The following is an 18492-nucleotide window of genomic DNA, read 5'->3' on the forward strand; positions in this document are numbered from 1 at the left end:
ACAAATGCTTTTCTCCCCTCAGGTTCTGGCTCAGGTAGACTCCCAGTGCACTGCCAGAGGGAAGTTCACGGTAATCTACAGATTTAGCAGCAGGGTGCCACACATTCCTCTGCCAGTGCCGTCCTGAGTTGAATAGGATCTCCTCCTTTTCCCTGCATACTGCAGCCCTGTGTGTCTGATGTTTCATTTCACACTTGTTTTGCGAAGACAAAACCAATGATTTGACAATTACGTCTATAGAATTAACCCCATTGTTACCACGTCATGTTTGGCTATAAATGTTTGTTTGTTTGAATTCTTTTCATTCATTCTGTAACCATTTAGGTCAGAGCTGGAATAATTAGGGCTGTACTGAAAACTAATAATGTTATGGATTAATGTGGGAGAACTTGACAGAAGCACATCATTTAGTGGGAGAAATCCATGATATAAATTGGCAGACAAAGCACAAGGCAGTCAATACGGATTACAGCTAAGCCTCTCTTCTTTGCCGGCGTTTGGACTGGCATTGATAGGCTCTCACAGGTCTGCAAGCCCACACTCTGCTGGACGGAGAACGCGGAGGATCGGGCATGCTGCCATGTCACTCCGAACACCCCCTGCCTCCACCCTCCGGTTCCGCCTCATCCCCTCGCCCCCCACCACAAACCCTAAAGCCTGTACCCCAGGCACTGTGCTGGCACAACCTTGGCACGCCGATGCCAGCTGGGCAAACACTCAAGTCATTGACAAAATAAACACCTTTCAAATAGAGGCAAAACAAGACGACAGTCTGATACAAACAACAGACTAAATAAATCATAAGTGTGATGCTGGGAAGGGAGGAGAAAAACAGGAGGAGAAGATCTCTTTAGAGACGGATATGTATCTTGCAATGTGCAATGACAATATGAAACTAAACTTAACAAAAACTGTACGAGGATTTCATTTTATTTTTGGACCAGCAGTGTTTAATATTATTAGTTGTATGTCTGTTTGTGCTAATCAAGAGTTTTTAAACTTTTTGATGCCCAAGACCCCCAAATATTGTCTTGCGAGTTATATTTTTTCCCCAAATAATTGTCTTCTGTTGCTGTTTATACTAAAGCAAATAATTTCAATATTATCTGGAATTTTTTTTATAATTTAAAAAATATTTTAATATATATTATTATTATTTCTCTACATAAAAATAAATAAATAAATCATACATAATACATAAATACATAAAATACATAAATCTTAAAATGTTAAATGTAAAAATATTTAACATTTGTAATAAATGTTAAATATTTTATATATATATATATATATATATATATATATATATATATATATATATATATATATATATATATATATATTCTTAAATTTGAAAACCCCTGTTTTAATATCCATAAGCATTCCTAAGGGGAGAGGTTTGGGATGACCCGATAAAAATTATGCTGCATGCAGGACAGACAAATCAATTTTCAATCAATTTCTCTTTAAGGGTGAACTTATTTCTTTCAATGTCATTTTTTCCTTGTTCCTGTCCCATTTTAATATGCACAGACAACTGTAAGTAGATATTTTGGAGACTGATGTCCTTAAAAAGTGTAATACTGTTACTCTTTTGTACTATCAGAACATATCTTTTTGTTCCCAACCAGCAAAATTGGCTCAACCAATAGAATGTTTAATTTAAGACTACCCGTTTAGCCTTCCAATGGAAGACTGATTTCATTAATCTATTATTTAATTAATTTATTGTTATTTACATTTTATTTATGTGATTATTTTTTCAATTCCACTTAGAAATCTTAAAGGGTTAGTTCATCGAAAAATGTAAATTATTAATAACTCACCCTCATGTCGTTCCGAATCCGTAAGACCTCCGTTCATCTTCGGAACACAGTTTGAGATATTTTAGATTTAGTCCGAGAGCTCTCAGTCCCTCCATTGAAGCAGTGTGTACGGTCTACTGTCCATGTCCAGAAAGGTAAGAAAAACATCTTTGAAGTAATCCATGTGACATCAGAGGGTCAGTTAGAATTTTTTGAAGCATCGTAAATACATTTTGGTCCAAAAATAGCAAAAACTATGACTTTATTCAGCATTGTCTTCTCTTCCGTGTCTGTTGTGAGCGAGTTCAAAACACTGCAGTTTAGTGATATCCGGTTCGCATAAGAATCACTCGATGTAACCGGATCTTCTTGAACCAGTTCACTAAATCGAACTGAATCGTTTGAAACTTTTCGTGTCTCCAATAAGCATTAATCCACAAATGACTTAAGCTGTTAACTTTTTTAATGTGGCTGACACTCCCTCAGAGTTCAAACAAACCAATGTCCCAGAGTAATTCATGTATTTAAACAGTACATTGACTGAACTGCTGTGAAGAGAGAACTGAAGATGAACACCGAGCCGAGCCAGATAACGAACAACAGATTGACTCGTTCTTGAGTCAAGAACCGTTTCTGTCAGACGTGTCCGATTAGAGAACCGAGGAGCTGATGATACTAGGCTCTGTGTTCATCTTCAGTTCTCTCTTCACAGCAGTTTAGTCAGTGTACTGTTTGAGTTACACTGAGCATGAATTACTCCGGGATATTGGTTTGTTTGAATTCAGAGGGAGTGTCAGCCACATTAAAAAATTTAACAGCTTAAGTCATTTGTGGATTAATGCTTATTGGAGAAGAAAACCATTTCAAATGATTCAGTTCAATTTGGTGAACTGGTTCAAGAAGATCTGGTTACATCGAGTGATTCGTTCGCGAACCGGATATCATTGAACTGTTGTGTTTTGAACTCACTCACAACAGACACAGAAGAGAAGACAATTCTGAATAAAGTCGTCGTTTTTGCTCTTTTTGGACCAAAATGTATTTTCGATGCTTTAAAAAATTCTAACTGACCCTCTGATGTCACATGGACTACTTCAAATATGTTTTTATTACCTTTGTGGACATCGACAGTAGACCGTACACACAGTTTCAATGGAGGGACCAAGAGCTCTCGGACTAAATCTAAAATATCTTAATTAAACTGTGTTCTGAAGATGAACGGAGGTCTTACGGGTTTGGAACGACATGAGGGTGAGTCATTAATAACGTAATTTTCATTTTTGGGTGAACTATCCCTTTAACCTCGAAATTTAAAAAATATTATTGTCAAGTGCCACACAATCCATTGCCTCTCCTACTGTCTGCCCATGTTAGCAGTAAACACGTTTACAGCAAATAAAGGCAATTAATCCAATAATGAAAGAATGCAGCAATCCTTTTGTGGGATGAGAAAGGAGGGGGAAATGATTTGAGTCAAGGCGGGTGGAGATTTTTATTCATTTTATTCATCCCTCATTCATTCAAGCTTGTTTTATAATTCTTTAATTTTTATGTTAATGGCCATCAGTAGCTGAATGAGACCATTTTGATGACATATCTCCAGTCTCGATCCATGGCCAGCTTAGCAGCTGACGAAAATAGCGGCGAAATCCAGAGAATAATGGGGCTCGGGAGGATTTTGTGCAGCTGAGGCTTTGCATTCAAATGGGTGGCCATCTCAGCAGAGGCCCTGCGCCGCTTTATCATGTCTTTACAGCCAGCAGCTTGTTTATGAATAAAAAATGTGGCATGAAACCAGAGGAGTGAGTTGTCTTTGTTTTGTCAAGTGTGCTGAGACAAAATGCTTCTCGCTCTCCTTGCTCTCTCCGTTTCTCTCTCTCTCCATCTCGAGGGACCTGCAGGGGCAGCTGAACCCCTAGCCCCCTACCTGACGAACTGTTGCCATGGGAATTGCTGTCCCTTGGTGATCGTTTGATGCTGCCCACCCTACCCCAATCTCGCAAACAAAACACACTGCACACTCCGAACAAGGGTGCGCTGATCACAGCCCAGACGCCACACACAAGCAGACACAATCCCTAAGCTCACCCACCGTAGCATTTTCTGCTCACTCCAACAAGTTCTGTTAAATATTAATGATGTGTGACTACAGGAGGGTTTGGCCCCCACCCACGTCCCTTACACCCCCTCTGTCTCCCTGAGCCTTTGTTTTGGGACTTCTGCCCTTCTGCCCAGCCTTTAAAGTAAAAGCAGGGCTGAGATGACAGGCGGATGGTTTTGATGGATTTATTAGCCCTCAGCAGTTGTCTTTAAAGTCAGCAGTGAAGGGAGCACAGAACACTGGTTTTAACTCAACTCTATAACATTGTGTGTGTGTGTGTACATATATATATTTCATTTATGTAACCGTTCTGACTGATATTTTAAATTTATTAAAATATATGTCTGTGTGTATGTATGCATGTTACCAGATATTTAAAAATTTGTATTTACAATTTTTTATAAAGTAGTTTTTTCTTAATGTTAGATGTTTAAACTTAAAATATACTGTTCAAAAATAATGAAAACAAATTTATTAAAAATTGTCACTTTGACAGAAATATATATATATATATATATATATATATATATATATATATATATATATATATATATATATATATATATATATATTGTCAAAATGAATAAAATCTAAAAAAGTTTTTTGAAATGTATTTGTATGTGCTTAATACTTACATTATATATAAAATTTGTTAAAATCATATATATATTATATAAATATTATAAATGTTATATTTAGGGTGTGTGTGTGTGTGTCTGTCTGTATATATATATATATATATATATATATATATATATATATATATATATATATATATATATATATATATATATATATATATATATATATATATATATATATATGGGTCACGGGTGTATTAGCGTATTATTTCCCATTACAGGCACGGTTAGTTCCACACAGAAGGCTATGTGTGTGTCTGGGGCTAAGATGATTAGCAGGCTCAGTGATTCAGGCAGGCTGGTATGTAAGATGCTGCCCCAGGGCATGCAGGGAAGCTGAGGGGCAGGTGGGTGGCTGGCTGTCTGTCTTGGTGTTACCTGGGTGGAGCAGCATGTGGGCTGGGCTAAGCCCCAGCTCTCCTTGCTTGAGTGGACCGCTATAGCTGTGCCAGTCTTACTACCCTATTCGATGCCAGCCTGCCCACTGTACCATCTGACACACATTCACACCTTTCCCTACTGGGCACCGTCGGCCTCTGCCACCATGCCTCAGCACTTGAGGCTGCAAGTGCACGCGCCGCTGTGTGAGCATGTACACCACATAGCTGTCTATCTGAGAATCTTTCTGTCTTCTTGAGGCAAGTGTGCTTGTCAAAAGGCAAGGTTATTCAGAAGATGACACTGTGCATTGCTTGTTGTTGCTTGTCTTGTGCCCTACACTTTAGACACTGAAGGAGAAAGGAATGGAGAGTGTTGCTGATGCCAGTGTGTGCCCAGACACCTGCCAGGCACCTGTTTTCATGTGTTTGTGTCAATGTCAGCTCAGGACTCCAGGTCTCTGACACAGGTTACGGGCCCAGCAGGACAAGCGCCTCTTCTCGCTCGATCTCTCGCCCGACTGGGAATCACCTGCCCTTGCCAGCCAAATCACTGACGTATAAAAACCCTCCAACAGTCTGCCTGTCCATATGTCCATATTAACTCAAACATTCAGTCTGAAAGCACCAGAATAAGCTACTTCAGGCATCGTTTGGAGGTTTGAACTGAATTGACTCAACACTAAACTGACTTGAGCTGAATAGTGACCAGATTGTTGAATAGTCTTATATTTTAGGTTGATTCTGTTGTCTGTTGTTGATTCTGATACTTTCTTGTTTATAATTCTGAAGCTGCTCTGTAACAACCTGTAGGTCACAGATAGTTTGTGTTCTGCATTCCCCTGAATTTAGGAGTATTTGGATTTTTTTTTATCTTCCTGGGTATTCTTCCTGTTAATTTATTCCCTTGGGTATTCATGATGTTCAACTGTTCCTTGTTTAGTTGGTCATTTAGTCTGTATAGCCCTCTTTTTCAGTGTTATTTGTCCATTCCCGTCCATATAAAGTTTGTAAAGCTGTTCTCCTGTGCACCCACGTTATTGTTTTTGTTTTTTTACAAAAAAAAAAAAAATGTTCACCCACAAATAAACATTATGTCAACATTTAGAATTTATGATTATAATTCAGAACATTTATTTTGAAGAGTGTTGGTAACCAAACAGTTGATAGTAGCCATTTAGTAGTTTTCTCCACACTATAGAAGTCACTGGCTACCAGCTTCTTTAGCTACCAGCATTCTTTAAAATATATATTTTTTGTGTTCAACAGCTGAAGGAAACTCATACTGTTTTGACATTTTGAAGAATGTTGGTAACAGTTAAAAGTAGCCAATGACTTCCATAGTATTGTTCTCCTTACTATAGAAGTCAATGGGTACCATCAAATGTTTGGCTGCCAAAATCCTTCACAAACTCTTATTTTTTGTTCAACAGCTAAAGGAAAGTCATTCTGGTTTGGTACAACATCAGAATGAGTAAATGATGACAGAATTTTCATTTTGGGTGAACTGTCCCTTTAATAAATATAACACTTGCGAATGGATCCTTCCATCATCTCTCCTTGGCTGTACCAAATCGTGACACTGTAGTGAATAAGGATGCAAATTTGCAGGGTTGCAAATGTCTTAAATGTCTGATCCTTGCATGAGTATCAACACACATTACTCTCTCATAGCTCAGACTTTGTTCTAGGCCTTCCAAAAAATAAATTTGCTATCACTAAGGATACACTTTCTACTTATTTCTTCTCTCTCAACATGTTATATTCATTCCAACTCTCACTGTCCATACATATAGTGGCTCGCAGCTCCACCCCTCTCTCTCTCTTTCTTTCTCTTTCTGTCTCTGTCCCCTCCCTATCTGCCGGACTCAGCAGCAGCTCCTATAATCTCTTGTGCTCCGGCGGTGCAGCACACGCTGGCCCCTCATGGGCCTACAGATGCCCTCTGTCCATGGGAGCACTTCCTGCGCAGGTGTGCCATGGGGCAGGGGCGGCACTAGACAACACGCATCCGTGCCAGTCTGAGCACCCCCATTCATCACCCAGAGTCACCCAAACAGCACTGGTCCAGATGCCGTTTCGTCTGCGCGCCATCTAGTCCTGAACCACGTATCTGACTCGAACGTATTTTGATAGTTGTACTTCTTCTCGTGGCTGGCATCTCTTAATCAATGTTAATTGGCTCCAATTAACATATGTTAATTAATGATATTTACCTCAAATTAAAGGTATGAAAGGTCCCAGAGGGTTTCCTGTTCATCCAATTAGAACCAATTAGCTGCAATTAACACGTGTAAATGAGATGCTATTGAGTCCAAAACAAACAGTGTGTAGTCTGCGCGATTCCCATGCAGTTTAACCTGAGCTGTGTGTGTGTATGTATCTCATCACAGACACACACATACAAACTCTGTTGAACACACACATATACAAGCTCTGTGGGGCAATTTGGCAGGTCCATGGCCAGGATTTCAAGCTTAGCCATCTGACACTTCTAAGCAGATTGCATTTATAAGCATGTCATGCAAGGTGGTGATATTTAAAATACTGTAATAAAAAAAAAAAAAAAATAGTTCAACCAAAAGTATAAAGAATTCTGAAAATTAACCATCAGGCCACCCAGGATGTAAGGGAGTTACATCCTTAGCATTACATCACTTTCTCACCAATGGATCCTCTGCAGTGAATGGAAGTTGTCAGAATGAGAGTGCAAACAGCTGATAAAAACAGCACAATAATCCATCAGTTAATGTCTTGTGAAATGAAAAGCTGTGTGTTCGTAAGAAACAAATCCATTATTAAGGGATTAAAACCTTCAAAAAACGTAAAACCTTTGCTTCTGGCATAGAATCCGTCCCCTGTTGTCCTTTCATATCAAAATCAACTGACATATTTGTTTAGAACTCTTTTGTTTTAGAAACGGTGCTTGATCTGTGCACATTTCTCTCCTGATTCAAACAAGATGACATTTTCACTGTAGAAAGCAATATTTCAGATAGAGGGCTCATATTTTGTTCATAAGCACCATATTTTGGTCTTAAATAAAAAATGCTTCACAAGACATTCATTGATGGACTGGAGTCATTTTGATTACTTGTGTATTATTGTGATGTTTTTATCAGCTGTTTGAACTGCAGAGGATCCACTGGTATATATAAGAATCAGGAGCTTTTGTTAATAGAAGAATTTCTTTTTGTGTGAAAAGAGGTTGTTTTTAGATAGCTATTGATTCAACAAGAGAAAATAGTGTGTGAAATACATTAGGATTTTAATGTGGTGTAAACAGGCAGCAATAGCCAAATGAACATAATACAGAGCAGCAGTAATGTAGCTGTGTATTATGAAAATATCCCACCTCTTCTACAACAAAAACACTTCTTTTATGGCAAAATAAATGTGCTGTGGGTATTCCAGACTGGGCTCTTTTAGCCAGCTATACCATTTAGTTTAGAAAATTACATATTTTCCAAAACCAAACACTGAATTCTTTACCTGGGTATTAAGACTCAAGGGAAGCCATTTTTCATGCCTCTTTTCAGTTCAATTATACCAGCAGCAGAACCAAGGTAGCAATAAGCATGCAAAGTTGACATCAATAACTTCCATACACCCGCTCTATATCTGAATAGATGCAGATTATTTCACGTTGGGCTTGAATAAGCGCGCAAGCCTTTTGAAATCGACGTCGAGAGCAGACTGTAATCTGAGTTAGCAGTTTTTGGAGAGTGTTGACAGCAATCTCCCCCAGCGTGGTGTGGTTGCGTTGCATTAGTCTCCAGGTTTTACAGTGGAAATGGAGAACAGTTCCGATACTTACCATTGTAACAATCGGGGGTTTCTGAGCTTTGCGATGGGGGGAAGAAGCCGCTTTGTTCGGTGATAAGAGCGGAGGGGAAATATGAGGAGAAAAGGCAATCCAAAGGGCTGAACAAATCTGGGAGCAGTATTATGGGATGGTAAACACGTCTGCTGCTAAGAGGGAGCGGATTTGCTGTTTCTTATTTTGGGGACGTGCTGTATTTGGAAAGAAGCACAAAGGGTGGAAGGGCATCAAGGGTGGGGGGGGGGATCAGGGGGTGTGTCTTGTTGGAAAACATGCAAAAAAAAAACAAAGTGGTATAGCAAGAATCAAAGAACAAGAGAGCAAAATGTTCCACTGTAATTACATGCAAACAAAACAACTTATCGGTGTTCACTGTCTTTACACTGTCCACATGACCTTTCCCATTGAATTCCCTGTTCTATTGGCAGAGTTCATGCACAGGACCAGTGTCTGGTGTGGATTGATATAACTCATTTTGCATTGGAAATTATATTATTATTATATAAAGCCTAAAAGGGTTAGTTCACCCAAAATTTAAAATTACACTGTTTTACTTACCCTCGAAGCATCCTATGTATACATGACTCTCTTCTTTCAGACAAATCCAGTCGGAGTTATATAAAAAATTGTCCTGGCTATTCCAAGCTCTATCATTGCAGTCAGCAGGTGTTGCAGTAGAACAGTTCACAAGTCATCAAATAAAGCGCTGCATTCATAATAAAACTTTCACATGGCTCCGGGAGTGAATAAAGGCCTCCTGTAATGAATGCATGCGTTTTTGTAAGAAAAATATCCAGATTTCAAACATAATAAACACTTTTCTCCCACTTCCGGTATCTGTCATATGCGGAAGCTGTTTTTGGGTGAACTAACCCTTTGAAGCATGCTCACACCAAGAACAATAACTATAAAGATAACTATAACAACTAGTTTGACCATGCTATATTTATTATAAGGATGGAGTTGTCAATTGCCACTTTAAATGTTCAAGAGAGCAAGTTGAATTCTGACTGTCAAAATTGTTGGCATTATCAGCTGGGGGAAAAATCGGAGTTTCCAGTGATATTGTACCTCTTTGCTGTTATAGTTGTGGTGCTATTTTTTGCACAAATATATTTTGAACATTATCATTATCGTTCTTAGAGGGAATGAGCGTTTAATGCCAGTTTTAATGTACTAAAAATAAAATAGTTTTCAAAACAAATTGTACTAAAAATAAATACTTTTTTGATGTTTTTTGTGTGTAAACAAAAAATTCAATTTTAATTTAGTACAATTTATTTGTGAAATAAAAAACCTATGAGTAAACACACAGTTGGAAAAAAAACACACTAAAATCAATTATTTGTGACAAATATTTATTGAAATTTGCATAGTCAAATAATTGTACAATTGAAACTTAAATGCATGTGGATGCGCCATTTTGTCCGTTTTTGCTCTGTAACAACATCTGTGCACAGCACCATAAATCCACATCTACTTTTCTCTCTTTACATTGTTCAATTCTGCCGTAGTATTTTGCCAGCTCTCTGGTAATGATTAAAACCATGCAAGTCAATCCGCTCACACTGTTTATTTACAGTCAAATCCATTTCTATCCCTGATCCATGGAAGATCCAAGGAGAAGTATATAAGCTAGTTAAATGGGGAAGATCTTGGAAACATTGTACAATATCAGATTGGTGCTCACATGTTTTTTGTGCAGCATTAATTCTGCTCTCCATCTCTAACTCTGAGCAGTGAAGGTCTACGGAGGCTTTTCTGTGTGTGCAAAGCTGTCCCAGCGTTAATATTTTCAGTGTCTCAAGCTTACAGAGAGTGAACTCTCACCCCTCCCCACTGCTGCTGCACAGAGATAAAACTTTCCGTTTCCCTTTTTTTCAGCAGAGAATTACAAGAAGAAGTCGATAACACCGCCACAATCAGCTTTAACACAGAGGATTGGGCTCAGGTGAATAGCATGGGACTTCTCTCTAGGCTGACAAACAGACAGGACCATACAGCACACCTGTGGGACTCGGGAAGACCACTTCATCCCATTGTGAACATGACCAATGAAAAGAAATATCCTATCAAGCAGGCTTTTGTCTGTGCGATGCTATAGGAGAGTGGTATTTGTCTGGCTCTCTCATCGCAGTGAAGCTAGCTCAATTACATTATCTTGTGCTAAAGGTATAGTTCCAGGGCATTCTGTTGGCAATCAATCAATTAATCAATCTTTCAGTGTTCATCTTGATGTTCTTTCCCAGGTCTGGAATCTCTGAAAGCACAGAATGCCATACCCAATCCCCAATCTGTTCCTGTGCATGGACAAGAGTAGGACATTGAAGTACTTGCCAACATAGGAAAGTTACAAGTTCTTGAAATCAGATTAAACATCCAATTAAAAAGTTGATTTACAAATGTAAAAGTTGATTTGATTTTATAAATAATAATGAAATAAAATAATACAAACAATGCAATTATTTTAATTAAATTGATAAAGCATTCAATTGAGCATTTAATTCCATTTTTTTTCTTTTATTATTATTATTATTTTAAAATCTAGCCAGTAAATCTGAAGCGCTACTATACTACAAAACCATTATAAATTAATTTTAAAACAACATGTTATGAATATAGGAATTCTTTCTTCTTTCATTTAGTTATTTTTCCCCTAAAAATCTGCAATAGGGTCCCAGCTGGTCTAGGAAACAATACAAAATAACCACAATTAATTTGTGCCTCAGTGTGTTGGACAGAGCTTGATTCATTGAGCCTCTCCCTTTTGTCGAGACACCCTTAAAACTCCGCAACCTTCTGTCTATCTATTCTTTAACAGATATATAGTTATCTAGATATAGAGTGTGTATAGGTGAGATTTATGTTCAGCCTAATGCATACATTTGCTGGTCAGCCTAATCGGCATTTCGTGTGGCCGGTCGGGAAATGGGAGAAACGGTAAACCTGTGATGCTCTGATAGGGGATTCCTGCAGGCCTGATTAGATCTAGGGCATGTTTGTCTTCCAGTAACAGGAATTACATGATTTGTAAGTGGGCCTGGCTTCCAGCAGCTTTTGAGTATTAATTCCCACCCACAGCCTGAGGAGAAAGCATTAAAGAGCCGGGAACTTATAAATAGCAGTCAGTAAGACACCATATACTTTGAGGGTTTGATGCCTGATGCATAGATCTCTAGAAGGTGAATGGGGAAATGCTGAGCATGGCTAACATAGTTTCTCAAATGTGTAGTCAATTATTTCAGATCTTTCCTGTCAGATTTAAATTGTGCATTTATTTTTTATAAAATGTTTGTACACAGGGCATTGACTTAATACATTTAATAAATATAATGTATATACACAATGTGGGTGCGTGGGTGTGTACATATATATGTGGATCTCAGAAAAGATGGATTTCAAAGTCATACAGTCACTGCTGGAAAGGTTACAAATATGCAAAAGATGCTGGAAATTCAAACAATATTTTTAGTCTATCTATACATATATCTGCCATTTTTAATATATGTTGATATCATCCTATTTGATATTCTATAATGCTTCATTTTGTATATATCTATTAGGTTTTATATATAAAACAAAATCTCCAGAGGACTTTAATTTGTAATTTATGTGAAGCCTATTTATCAAGTTATGTATAGATCAAATTTAGATACAGCTTCATCAATGGGGAGAGTTACAGTGCAGTCTGTTCAGACACAGTGTGATTAGGATGCCTTAAGGGTGTGTGCTCTTTTAGATGGTATTTTCAAACTAAGGTCTGCTCCAGCGGTCCCTGCCATCTGGACCCGGCAGACCCGCAAACAGGTCAAGGTGGGTGCCATTCCCATGGCCCTGACTGCCTGTCACTATGCCAGTGTGCTAATTTACAGCCAGCAACCCCCCTATCCCGTCCTGCCATGCCAGCCAGCAACTCAAGGGTGTGAAGATGCCAAGAGCATGCTCTGCTGAAGACAAATCAGCTTCAGTCTCTCATAAAACACCCAGAGGTCATGACCTCTTCACCTTTTCAACTCATCACACCCCGTTCCTACAGCCCTGCCTCCCGCCATGCCTATCTGATGGCCCACTCAGGCACAAACATACAAGGGGAAAATCAGGTCCAAACAAGGTAACAGTCTCATCTGAGCTCACCACACAGAGAAAACTATTTGCATGCCCACCCTCTGTTTCAGCTCTCCAGACACAGCAGGAGGAATATGAAAGTCTGTAGTCTGTGAGTAAAGCAGCCAGGATATCTCACCAAACGTACAGTGAGGAACCACTGGAGTACAGTGGAGCAGCACCTCATTCAACTAATGGCCCTGGAACAACAGGAGGGCCTGTAGCAAAAATGGGTTTGTCTCAAATTCGCCATTCTAACCAGTTTCTTGGCTTTTGTTGTCTGCTGAAAATGAGAATACTTTCTTTTCGGTGCAGCATGCAGTATTTTTTTTTCTCCGTGTGAGCAGTTCAGTTCAACTTTTGTCCCTTTCAAATGGGAATGATTTTGAAAGAGGATTTTGAGAGGCCATGTCATCATCTAACAATATTTTCTTTATCATTGCACAGTACTAGTTTGGTTTATACTGTTTCAAAGCCAAGATGAGTAAAACATACTAGAAATCCAGAAAGCTCTTCTTTTTTGGGCTCTGCATTTGCTAAAAGGTTCACAAAATATGTCTTGAACTGATACCTGACAGAACATGTGTAGATAGACACAGAAATGATGGTGGATGCACAACAAACTCACTGATTGTGATGGAAATACCCACAGCCAATGCATATAGTCCACTCCCTGAAATAAACTGCCCAATTAAAATAAAATGTGTCCCATATTACGAATTGAAAGCGCTGCATAATTTGAAGGGGATCCCAAGTAGGATAAGAGGCTGGTGCAAAATGAGATTATTAGCAGTGAGATATAATTGATTCACAATCTCATAAGACAAAGCATCCTCAGTGAAACTCAAAAGCATGCTTATTGTTTACATCCAAGTCCTAACAATAAATTACTACCTAATATTTCTATTTAAAATTACCTGGTATCATGAAAATGTGTATTAGTAGCAGGAGTTTCTGTTTCAATTTGGTGTAGGCTATAACTATGTATACGCAGAAATGGATTTTGGCGTGCATATGATGCGTAATGGGTAGGATTAGGGTTTTGGGGTAGATGCGTATCATATGTACGCAAAAAACTGCATTTAAAACCAGCGTTGTTGTGGTAGTAATGACTAACAGTGAGGAGATTCGGAATCCATTTATAAATCTCCTTAACTATTACTATAACTATCATTGGTCGTATATGTTTAAAAAATGGCACTGTAGGCACATGTATCTGGACTAGTCGAGAGCATCACGTATTTATATGTTCGTGCTCAGTCGCGCGCTCGGCTTTCACCGGCCCTAAATCCCGACAGCTCCTGCTGACGTGAGGCATGCTGGGGTGAGTGCGTTTTGCCTATGCATTAGCCATTCATTTCGTCTGTCTGACACCTCTCCAACATAAAACCGTACGGCGGAGGTAAAATATCTCTCTCCTGGCGAAAATAAAGCTTTGTCTCCCTCCTGATCTATAGGATATAAAATAAAGCCATGGCTTTGATGGTGGCTTTACCTTATGCAGGGCTTGCTTTTTGTGCACACAAAAGCAATGAAGATGAATGAGGAGGGATTGCCGGGGCCTTGTCTCCCGTGGTCCTTTAGGATCGCCCCCCTTTTCCTGTGTTCACTGCAGACTCTCGGAGAAGTTAGTCAGGCAGCTTTATTATTGATCCGTGGCAGTGGATTGCCATGAGAAGGGATGCGTCCGGTCTGCTCGAATTTTTTTTCTTTTCTTTTTTGGTTTCTGAGCTTAGATCAGACTTCATCGATTAGCACCGTTTACATTTTTTTGTCAATTTAAAGGCTATAGCTAGGCCTATTCTTTGCGTTTCAAGTAGTTTGTTATATTTTCTGCAAGACACAATAAGTTCTTCATCTCTTCTGCACGTATTACTAAAAACATATTGGTATATAAAGTGAAACGTAGACAAACGAGCGCTTCAGATCACAAGTAGGCTATCTAAATCTAATATGTGTAGGCTATAGTTTAAACGGATCCTTCCTCTTGCTTTCACAGTTTAAGCAGATGCAAAGCAGCACTTTATATGTTATAAATTCACGTTGATTATTGCAAATTTTGATATATGGCTGCCATTGTAATGCTCTTCTGTTTGCATCTGTTACGTTTTGTACTGTAGCCTATAGGCGAAGTAAGATCAACATCTCGTGCACTAACATTAAACTCACATTAAACAGAATCATTTTGTTGCACCGGTTCTACAAACAAGCAGTCTGGTTTGGAAAAAGGCCCTCCAAAATTAACGTAGGATGCTAGTTAAGATTATTTTACAGCTTGTAAAGATGAGCCAACTTCGTTTGTGCATTAATGAGATGGAAATAACGCATCTTAAATAATCACACGGAGGGAAAAAAATTCATTTGTAGCCAATATTAAAGGGCAGCTACTTACCGGATAGTCCTTTGCTTTTTTGTGCTTTTTTAAGGGGGGAAAATCATTCTTGGCTTACAAAAAATACAAACAGAATGTTTTAATTCAGCCCCTGGCTGTTGATATCAGCAGTAGACAGGACTGTAGCCTACTCGTGCATGCTCTTGGAGCTTCAGTGCAGAAATTTGCTCCTGTTTAGTAGCTATCTGCTGATTTTCAGCCTCGCAGCCCGTCCCCTGAGCATTGCCCACTGCACGATAATATCTCAAAGGGAGTGGTTATCACCACACATTATATTATAATCATTAGTGATCCTGGCCCTTTCACCCGCACTGCAGAATAAACGCGGGGAACCATTAATCTAAACTAGAGCGACCACTCTCAAAGACTGCTCGTTTCAATTCGGGCCCAGCGGGGAATAATATAATAATTTCTTGCCACTGCTCTTTGGTTGGCTGTCGCTAATGAGATAATGAGGTAGATTTTCTCAGGGTTTTTGTGAATGTTTACCTGCATCAAGAACGGTTCTCTATTTTTTTTCCATAAAATATCAAATTACTATCTATAGTAATATGGGGGTTCCATATGGGGGGGGGGGGGGGGGGGGATTGCATCATAGTGGTGAGTCATCATCGCGGTAAGTAGCTAATTTTTCATCCATCTTGTAAACAAATTGTTAAGACTTAATGTGCCAGATATATCTGATTCATTAATAATCGAATTTGTGAAAGCAATTTTATAAATTAATGCTTATTCAGATTTAGTCTGGTAGCCTGTAGTTAAATTTGAATATAAAAGACTGTTAATCCTTGGTCAGGGATGCGAGGCCTAAGCAGTCTCCTTGTCTGTGTTTGATTATCGGGTTTAGGGGAGAAATAACAGCTGTTCCAGTGATGCGACTATACGAGATCTATAACCTCAATCGAATTTCTTTTGCCAGACTTCCGCAGAGTTGGAAAATCAGGAAAATTGTTTATGTTGAGTTGTTGGTCAATATTGAAGCTACCAGATTATGCCTACCCCCTTTTTTCCTTTTTTTTTTTTTTTTTTTTTTTCTCACAGGAGCATTTCATTTGACGTTGTTTTTACTGCTACTGATCATTATTCCTGAACACTTCATTTACCCACAAGTCAACAGTTTTAGATTCGTTGAGTTAGTAGGCCTACATATTATATATTTTTGGTTGGAAACTACTGTAAGGAATATAATTGCAGAGGTCTTGCTTGAGTCGTCCCTGACCCCTAATCGGTTTGGACATGCTGTGGGTCCGGGACGGGTTTGGTCGCTGCACATCACCTCACTGCACCGCAGAGCCGAATAGATTGATAGAACGCGGTCCTGGAGTGCCACATGCCTATTGTCCACACTGCGAAGATAAAGACATTCTCTTGAAAGAAAAGCAAAACATATGCTCCGCTGCAGTCATATTTAAATTGTCCCCGCCCACCTCAGACACCCCTCCCCAACATGATTCAGTATGCTTGCCATGTCAGACCTTATGATATTTTTTTACTGTTTGTAAACTGTTTAACATTATTTAAATAATGGAATGCTACGAGTAAAAATGGAGGGATGACTTTACAAAGAAAAAAAAATATAAGAAAAAAGGCATGAAAAATAAAAAAAAATACGATTTCATAGTTTGGGAATAAAAAATTAGGCTTTTTTATATACTAGGCTATATCTTACTTTTGTCGCTAACCCATGCACTACCCTACCCTAATTTTTGTTTTTTTTGTTTTTTTTACTACAGAGCATGTTAGTAACAGTCATTCCACATATCATGAATAAAACCTGTAAACAAACAGGCAGCGGTGCAGAGCGATATGAAGAGGGGCCCGAGGCACAGAGCCCCCCTTTACTCGGGCTGAGTAAGGGGTAATATTTCTCACTTTATTACCGGAGTCACATCGTGTCTGTTCGGCCGGCGATCACACACTGCTCTGCCCACACTACTCAGTTAATGTATCGCTATATAGGATGACTAGGCCTACATGCGAAAAATATATAGCTACTAAAACACACTCTCTTAATATTAAAACAAGGCACTTGCTTCAAGGTGAAATTTTTAAATTGCATTTACGTTTTGTACCATTTTCTGTTTGCAGTCGAATTTTAAAACGAATAAGCCTATTTAACGACTTTTAAAAGAAAAAAATACAAACGTTTTAAATTGATTAGACAAAAACGTAAATAAGTCAAAAAATAAAGCTAAAGCGCATAAAAAATTAGTAGGCTACTTTATTTATTTATTTTTATTTATTATTTTAGATATATTTAATGACAGCCTATCAGATGCACTACTAGGCATCACAGACTGTGTACTTATTTTAATAAATGCATTGTTCATGACGTGAACAACAGGAATTTTTGTCAAAACTTTTGCCTTTTAAGAAATTGCAAATGAATCATATGTTTAAGCACTTGGCTGAGTTTTGATCTGCTACAAAGTTGTCATGATATATTTCAGAGAATGTTCACCATTATCTATTAACCACTAAGACACATGAACCGGTTGATTCAGTCGCTCGCTTTTAACGTTTTGCTTATTCGAAAACTATTCCGCGCTAAGAGCATGCGTAATGCAGCGAGTGACAGGCATCTGGTCTCCAAGCGCTGAGAATTTTGCGATCGATAGCTCCCTCTAGCACTGCACCATCTCCAGACTCGCCGTCTCTTTTCCCCGATTCGGTCAGTCCACCTGACAATGACACTAACTGAAAACTTTATTCCCATCACGGATGAGTCAGCATGTCAAATATCAGTCTGCAGACGAAATGGATACATTCGCAATTATGAGCCTTAATCCAAATATTAATGAAACTTCTCTCGTAGGTTGTTGTTTCAGAAGTACATTGTAAACGAACGATGGTCACTTTTAGATTATTAAAAAGTTCCAAAAATATCTTTATGGAGTTAAAAGTAAACGTATTTGCAAATGATTTTTTAACTGTTAACATATAATGTCATAATGTTAATCAGTGTGAGAAAATTATTATTACTACTATTACTATTATAAGCTATGCAATAATAGAAATTAGTTTTCGTTTTTAATTAACTCTTTAACTCTCACTATTTCTGCATTCGAAACATCCCGTGGATTTGCATGCTCTACAAACGGGAGAAAAGACTAGTTCAAAGGAGAGACAGGGGAGGGGTGGTGGTCGCATAGGCGAGTGCAAAAGATGGAGTGTGTTCATATTTTATCTGTTATTCTTCGTGAAACAGCACATGTCATCCAAGGGACCCACAAGCAAAGAGGAGCGCTC

General features: G+C 38.5%; 1 long non-coding RNA gene across 1 annotated transcript in view; it reads left to right on the forward strand.

Moving 5' to 3' along the window:
* Positions 1-11937, forward strand: part of LOC127972724 (uncharacterized) — a 208131-nt gene extending 196194 nt beyond the window's left edge. Inside the window, exons 3-4 of the long non-coding RNA XR_008157145.1 lie at positions 10632-10919; positions 10997-11937. This is a non-coding gene — a long non-coding RNA (uncharacterized LOC127972724). The remainder of the gene's footprint in view (positions 1-10631; positions 10920-10996) is intronic.
* Positions 11938-18492: the final 6555 nt, after the last annotated feature.

Source organism: Carassius gibelio, chromosome B15 (genome assembly GCF_023724105.1).
Source record: "Carassius gibelio isolate Cgi1373 ecotype wild population from Czech Republic chromosome B15, carGib1.2-hapl.c, whole genome shotgun sequence".
Classification (NCBI taxonomy): Eukaryota; Metazoa; Chordata; class Actinopteri; order Cypriniformes; family Cyprinidae; genus Carassius; species Carassius gibelio.